A 7,909-nucleotide genomic window follows, 5' to 3' on the forward strand; every position below is an offset into this window, starting at 1 on the left:
TCAGTTGGGAAGGACAGCAGTATCCATTTACCATTTTGCCTCAAGGATATTAACTCTCCAGTCCTGTGTCATAACTTCATTAGAATAGATTCTTAATTGTCTCTTCCACAAACAATCATATTGGTGTAATATACTGATCAAAAAATGCACCAAGTAAGCAGGAGGCAGCAACCACTTTGAAGTTATTGGTAACCCACATGCACACCAAAGATGGGAAAAAAATCCAACGAAAATTCAAGGACCTCTTAACACAGTGAAATTCTTAAGAGCTCAGTAGTATGGGGCTTACAGAAGTATTCCTTCTAAAGTGAAGGATGGTATTGTACCTGTACTCTCCCGCCACCAAGAAAGAACCATGAAGTTTAGCAGCACTATATGGATTCAGGAAACAGCACATTCCTCACATAAATATGCTACTGCCTCTCATACACCAAGTGACTTGGAAATCTGCTAGCTTTGTGTGGGGCCTGGAATAGAAGAAGGCTCTTCAATAGGTTCAGGCTGCTCGACTCCTTGGATGGTATGATCCACCTGATCCAATGTTATTGAAGTGGCAGTGGCAGATAGAGACGCTCTGTGGAGCCTTTGACAGACCCTATAGATGAATCACAGAAGAGACCTTCCTTTTAGGATTTTGGAACAAGGCTCTTCCATTATCTACAGAGAACTTTGAGAGACAGCTCTTAGCCTGCAATTGAGCTTTAGTAGACACTTAACATTTGACAATGGGCAACCAAGCTACTATGTAACTTGAGCTGTGTATCATGAGCTGGGTGTTATCTGACCCACCAAGTTGTAAAGTAGGATGTGCACAGCAATATCTATTATCAAGTGGAAATGGTCTTGAAGGCTCAAGCAAGTTACATGAAGAAGTTGCTCAGAAGTAGTTTCTATGTTCCAATGTTTTCTGGTGTTAAAAATGCACCTATAGACTCAGGAAGTGTTCCTTATGATCAGTTGACTGAGAAAAAGAAGACTAAGACCCTGATTTACTGGTAGCTTTGGACATTATGTAGAATCTACTGAGAAATGAACAATTACGGCATTACAACTTCCTTCTAAGACAACTCTGAAAAAACTAGTGAAGAGAAATTTTAACAGTAAGTTAAACTTCAGAAAGTACACATGTTCATACATTTTATTTGAAAGGAGAATTGTCCCAAAGTACAATCGTTCAGTGATTTCTTGATCTAGACTCTGTTCTTGAGTGAGATTTGGATCTAGGTAGTTCTTTTTCCTTGATTCCTTTTATTTTGAACATCACTTATAATGTTTTGAAATCTGTTTTATAAGGGCCCCTAGCTTTGCCCTCTTTCTTGGGCTGGGACTTGGACAATGATCTTGAATTGGATTTAGATCTTGAAAAGATCAATTTCAGGGTTTGAATCTGTCATTGGCAGAGTGGCGTTGGCTATGCTGTGGTCTTCCTGTTGGTCTATTTGTAGGACAGTAGGATCTGATTTCCTATCATTAAAATCAAAACAGCAACTCCTTAATCTCCTCTTTTCATAACTCAACTCTGAGAAATTATATACTAGTCATAATTACCATATTGTAACAAGCTATATTCCTTCCTTCCTTGGCTTTCACTTGATGTAGTATCCTCTGATCCCCTTGTGGGAACTAAATTTCAATGTGATGTCCCCAAATGCATGTTCTGTCCAAATTATGTAAAGCATCTTCAGCATTACAAGCATCCGAAAACAGAATATAAGAATGTTCTTGGACGTTGTAAAAATCAAGTGGAACATAAGGATCTATTATTGGACCATAGAGACCAAATTTCCAACATTAATCTACGGACCTGGTATAGGCTGCCATGTTCTTAAAGAACAGAGAGATGTTGGGGGTAGCGGGTGGGGTGATAGGTAGTCAGACATGACAGTGGCAGAAATCTGAGCTAGGGCACTATCGGGTTTGGCAAATTTTCCAAGAATCCTACATTGGCTCACATTCACTCTTAAATAGCTAGTTCTTAAAAGAATAAATACAAATGAATAATATTTTTTCTTTTTTTATCTTTATTAACTTGAGTATTTCTTATTTACATTTCGAGTGTTATTCCCTTTCCCGGTTTCCAGGCCAACATCCCCCTAATCCCTCCTCCTCCCCTTCTATATTGGTGTACCCCTACCCATCCTCCCCCCATTACTGCCCTCCCCCCAACAATCTCGTTCACTGGGGGTTCAGTCTTCGCAGGACCAAGGGCTTCCCCTTCCACTGGTGTTCTTACTAGGATATTCATTGCTACCTATGAGGTCAGAGTCCAGGGTCAGTCCATGTATAGTCTTTGGGTAGTGGCTTAGTCCCTGGAAGCTCTGATTGGCATTTTTGTTCATATGGTGTCTCGAGCCCCTTCAAGCTCTTCCAGTTCTTTCTCTGATTCCTTCAACGGGGGTCCTATTCTCAATTCAGTGGTTTGCTGCTGGCATTCGCCTCTGTGTTTGCTGTATTCTGGCTGTGTCTCTCAGGAGCGATCTACATCCGGCTCCTGTCGGCCTGCACTTCTTTGCTTCATCCATCTTGTCTAATTGGATGGCTGTATATGTATGGGCCACATGTGGGGCAGGCTCTGAATGGGTGTTCCTTCTGTCTCTGTTTTAATCTTTGCCTCCCTATTCCCTGCCAAGGGTATTCATGTTCCCCTTTTAAGAAGGAGTAAAGCATTCCATTTTGGTCATCCCTCTTGAGTTTCCTGTGTTCTAGGCATCTAGGGTAATTCAAGCATTTGGGCTAATAGCCTCTTATCAATGAGTGCATACCATGTGTTTTTCTGAGATTGGCTTACCTCACTCAGGATGATATTTTCCAGTTCCATCCATTTGCCTATGAATTTCATAAAGTCATTGTTTTGATAGTTGAGTAATATTCCATTGTGTAGATGTACCACATTTTCTGTATCCATTCCTCTGTTGAAGGGCATCTGGGTTCTTTCCAGCTTCTGGCTATTATAAATAAGGCTGTGATGAACATAGTGGAGCATGTGTCTTTGTTATAAGTTGGGGCATCTTTTGGGTATATGCCCAAGAGAAGTAAAGCTGGGTCCTCAGGTAGTTCAATGTCCAACTTTCTGAGGAATGTCCAGACTGATTTCCAGAATGGTTGTACCAGTATGCAATCCCAACAGTTGAGAAGTGTTCAACTTTCTCCACATCCTCGCCAGCATTCTCTGTCACCTGAGGTTTTGATCTTAGCCATTCTCACTGGTGTGAGGTGAAATCTCAGGGTTGTTTTGATTGGCATTTCCCTTATGACTAAAGATGTTGAACATTTCTTTAGGTATTTCTGGGCCATTCACCATTCCTCAGCTGTGAATTCTTTGTTTAGCTCTGAACTCTATTTTTTAATAGGGTTATTTGTCTCCCTACGGTCTAACTTCTTGAGTTCTTTATATATTTTGGATATAAGTCTTCTATCTATTGTAGGATTGGTAAAGATCTTTTCTCAATCTGTTGGTTGCCCTTTTGTCCTAAGAACAGTGTCCTTTGCCTTACAGAACCTTTGCAGTTTTATGAGATCCCATTTGTCGATTCTTGATCTTAGAGCATAAGCCATTGGTGTTATGTTCAGGAAATTTTCTCCAGTATTTGAGATACTTTCCTACTTTTTCTTTTATTAGTTTGAGTGTATCTGGTTTGATGTGGAGGTCCTTGATCCACTTGGACTTAAGCTTTGTACGGGGTTATAAGCATGGATCAATCTGCATTCTTCTACATGTTGACCTACTGCTTGAGTTCAGAGATAGTGATTTCCCCAGAAGTCCTTTTATTGTTGAGGATAGTTTTAGCTATCCTGGGTTTTTTGTTATTCCAGATGAGTTTGCAAATTGTTCTGTCTAAGTCTTTGAAGAATTGGATTGTTATTTTGATGGGGATTGCATTGAATCTGTAGATCACTTTTGGTAAAATGGCCATTTTCACTATATTAATCCTGCCAATCCATGAGCATGGGAGATCTTTCCATATTCTGAGGTCTTCTTAAATTTCTTTCTTCAGAGGCTTGAAGTTCTTATTCTACAGATCTTTTATTTGCTTGGTTAAAGTCACACCGAGGTATTTTATATTATTTGGGACTATTATGAAGGGTGTCGTTTCCCTAATTTCTTTCTCGGCTTCTTTCTCCTTTGTGTAGAGGAAGGCTACTGATTTATTTGAGTTAATTTTATACCCAGCCACTTTGCTGAAGTTGTTTATCAACTTTAGTAGTTCTCTGGTGGAACTTTTGGGATCACTTAAATATACTATCATATCATCTGCAAATAGTGGTATTTTGATTTCTTCTTTTCCAATCTGTACCCCCTTGATCTCCTTTTGTTGTCTGATTGCTCTGGCTAGAACTGCAAAAACTATATTGAATAAGTAGGGAGAGAGTGGGCAGCCTTGTCTAGTTCCCGATTTTAGTGGGATTGCTTCAAGTTTCTCTCCATTTAGTTTAATGTTAGCAACTGGTTTGCTGTATATGGCTTTTACTATGTTTAGCTATGGGCCTTGAATTCCTATTCTTTCCAGGACTTTTATCATGAAGGGGTGTTGAATTTTGTAAAATGCTTTCTCAGCATCTAATGAAATGATCATGTGGTTTTGTTCTTTCAGTTTGTTTATATAATGGATCACATTACTGGTTTTCCGTATATTAAACCATCCCTGCATGCCTGGGATGAAGCCTATTTGATCATGGTGGATGATTCTTTTGATGTGCTCTTGGATTCAGTTTGCCAGAATTTTATTGAGTATTTTTGTGTCGATATTCATAAGGGAAATTGGTCTGAATTGTTTGTTGGGTCTTTGTGTGGTTTAGATATAAGAGTAATTGTGGCTTCATAGAAGGAATTTGGTAGTGCTCCATGTGTTTCAATTTGTGGAATAGCTTGGATAGTATTGGTATGAGGTCTTCTATGAAGGTCTGATAGAATTCTGCACTAAACCCTTCTGGACCTGGGCTCTTTTTTGTTGGGAGACCTTTAATGACTGCTTCTATTTCCTTAGGAGTTATGGGGTTGTTTAACTGGTTTATCTGTTCCTGATTTAACTTCGGTACTGGTATCTGTCTAGGAAATTGTCCATTTCCTGCAGATTTTCAAGTTTTGTTGAATATAGGCTTTTATAGTAAGATCTGATGATTTTTTTGAATTTCCTCTGATTCTGTAGTTATGTTTCCCTTTTCATTTCTGATTTTAATTTGGACGCACTCTCTGTGTCCTCTCGTTAGTCTGGCTAAGGGTTTATCTATCTTATTGATTTTCTCAAAGAACCAACTTTTGGTTCTGTTGATTCTTTCTATGGTCCTTTTTGTTTCTACTTGGTTGATTTCAGCTCTGAGTTTGATTATTTCCTGCCTTCTACTCCTCCTGGGTGTATTTGCTTCTTTTTGTTCTAGACCTTTTAGGTGTGCTGTCAAGCTGCTGATATATGCTTCTCCTGTTTCTTTCTGCAGGCACTCAGAGCTATGAGCTTTCCTCTTAGCACAGCTTTCATTGTGTCCCATATGTCTGGGTATGTTGTACCTTCATTTTCATTAAATTCTAAGAAGTCTTTAATTTCTTTCTTTATTTCTTCCTTGACCAGGTTATCATTGAATAGAGCATTGTTCAACTTCCATGTATATGTGGGCGTTCTTCCCTTATTGTTATTGAAGACCAGCTTTAGCCCGTGGTGGTCTGATAGGACGCATGGGATTTTTTTATCTTTCTGCATCTGTTGAGGCCTGTTTTATGACCAATTATATGGTCAATTTTGGAGAAAGTACCATGAGATGATGAGAAGAATGTATATCCTTTTGCTTTAGGATATAATGTTCTATAAATATCTGTTAAGTCCATTTGGTTCATGACTTCTCTTAATCTGTCTGTGTCTCTGTTTACTTTCTGTTTCCATGATCTGTCCATTTATGAGAGTGGGCTGTTGAAATCTCCTCCTATTATGGTATGAGGTGCAATGTGTGTTTTGAGGTTTAGTAAGGTTTCTTTTATGTATGTAGGTGCCCTTGTATTTGGAGCATAGATATTTAGGATTGAGAGTTCATCTTTGTGGATTTTTCCTTTGATGAATATGAAGTGTCTTTCCTTACCTTTTTGATGAGTTTTAGTTGAAAATCGATTTCATTAGATATTAGAATGGCTACTCCAGCCTGCTTCTTCCGATCATTTGCTTGGAAAGTTGTTTTCCAGCCTTTCACTCTGAGGTAGTGTCTGTCTTTGTCTCTGAGGTGTGTTTCCTGTTGGCAGCAGAATGCAGGATCCTCACTGTGTATCAAGTTTGTTAATCTATGTCTTTTAATTGGGGAGTTGAGACCATTGATGTTGAGAGATATTAAGGAATGGTAATTATTGCTTCCTGTTATATTTATATTTGGATGCAAGGTTAAGTTTATGTGCTTTTCTTCTCTTTGTGTTGATGCCAAGATGATTAGTTTCTTGCTTTTTCTAGGGTGTAGCTTGCCTCCTTATGTTGGGCTTTACCATTTTTTATCCTTTGTAGCGCTGGATTTGTAGAAAGATATTGTGTAAATTTGGTTTTGTCATGGAATATCTTGGTGACTAATATTTTTAAAGTATTTTTTAATGTTCCACATTCCAGCACTCAGGAAGCAGAGGGAGAGGCATCTCCATGAGTTTGAGGCCAGCTTGATCTACAAAGACTTACAAGACAACTAGAGCTGCTGCACAGAGAAACCCTGTCTTGACAAACAATGTTCCACATCTATAGCCATCAGGGAAATGCAAATTAGAGTCAGTTTGAGATAATATACAGATCTTATCTCTAGAAAGAGAAACATTTTTCCACTATTGATGGAAGTTCAAACTGTTGCCACTACTTTGGAAATAGATGTGGAATTCCTCTTTGACCCACCCCCACCTCCAAAGCTAAAAGTAGAACCAGTTATACTACTTCTTGGCTTATACCCAAAGGACTCTACTTCTTATCATAGGAATAATTCTCATGCCACTGCTGCTTTATTCACAATAGCAAGGAAAGGGGAACAACCTAGGTGGCCATCAACTGATGAATAATAATAAAAAGGCATTTACTTATGATTTGTCACTGACTCCTAAATTCCTTTCTATCATTGCATCTATCTTATATATGCAGAAACTTTATACTTGTAAAAGCATTTACTAGACAAAACCATTATGCGTAGGCTCTCTTATGATGTGTCTACAACCATAAGAACCATCACTGTGAGTTTCTGTGGGCACACAATAAGATGGCTCCAAGACTACACAATTATTTCCAAAAGTTCTTGTGGGGAATTCATAAATTATGAGAGTCTCTGGAAGCACAAAAGACATTTCTGCATTGCAACAAAGCAGTAAGGAAGCAAAGCACAGTCTTCATACTTCTGTGGTCAAACCTACCTGTTCCCATGCTGGGTGCACTCAGTGATGACACTTCAGAGTGCTCTCTGCTCCCTCCTTCCCTTTGCTGCCTTCTGCTCTAGGACATCTATTTTTGTGCCCATTCCCATACTCTTCTCATGAGTTTTCAGATACTGGTTCTATGCTAATGATTTCTAGGTTTTTCTTTCTTTGGTTCAGAGTTCTACACATAAATGATCTCTTCCCCCACCTCTTTCCCTACCTAAGCTAAACCAGATTGAACTGACATATGGGTCTAAATTTGAACAGATCTGCAGGGAAATGAGGTATGGGGGGGGCCTATAAAGGGTCAGGGTGGTTTCAGGGGAGTGGTGGAGTGATGGTAGAAGTTTGGAGTGTGGTATTGCACAGTTGGTTGCTTTGACAGTTCAGTTTGTCTACAGGAAAGCTAGGAAAGAGTAGGAAGACATGGTTGTAAGGTAATGGAGCCACATAATTTAAGCCATCTACTTTTTTAGGTTTTATTCTAACTATGTTGTCTATGGAGTGTTGAGGCCATTGACGTGTCAAGCTCTGGTTGCATTTTAACATAAC

At 39.0% G+C, this 7,909-nt stretch overlaps 1 pseudogene; it reads right to left on the bottom strand.

The window, feature by feature from the left end:
• Positions 1-1,264: 1,264 nt before the first annotated feature.
• Srsf10-ps2 (serine and arginine rich splicing factor 10, pseudogene 2) lies at positions 1,265-1,880 on the bottom strand (annotated as a pseudogene).
• Positions 1,881-7,909: the final 6,029 nt, after the last annotated feature.

This window comes from Rattus norvegicus, chromosome 2 (assembly GCF_021556685.1).
Source record: "Rattus norvegicus strain SHRSP/BbbUtx chromosome 2, alternate assembly SHRSP_T2T, whole genome shotgun sequence".
Lineage (NCBI taxonomy): Eukaryota > Metazoa > Chordata > Mammalia > Rodentia > Muridae > Rattus > Rattus norvegicus.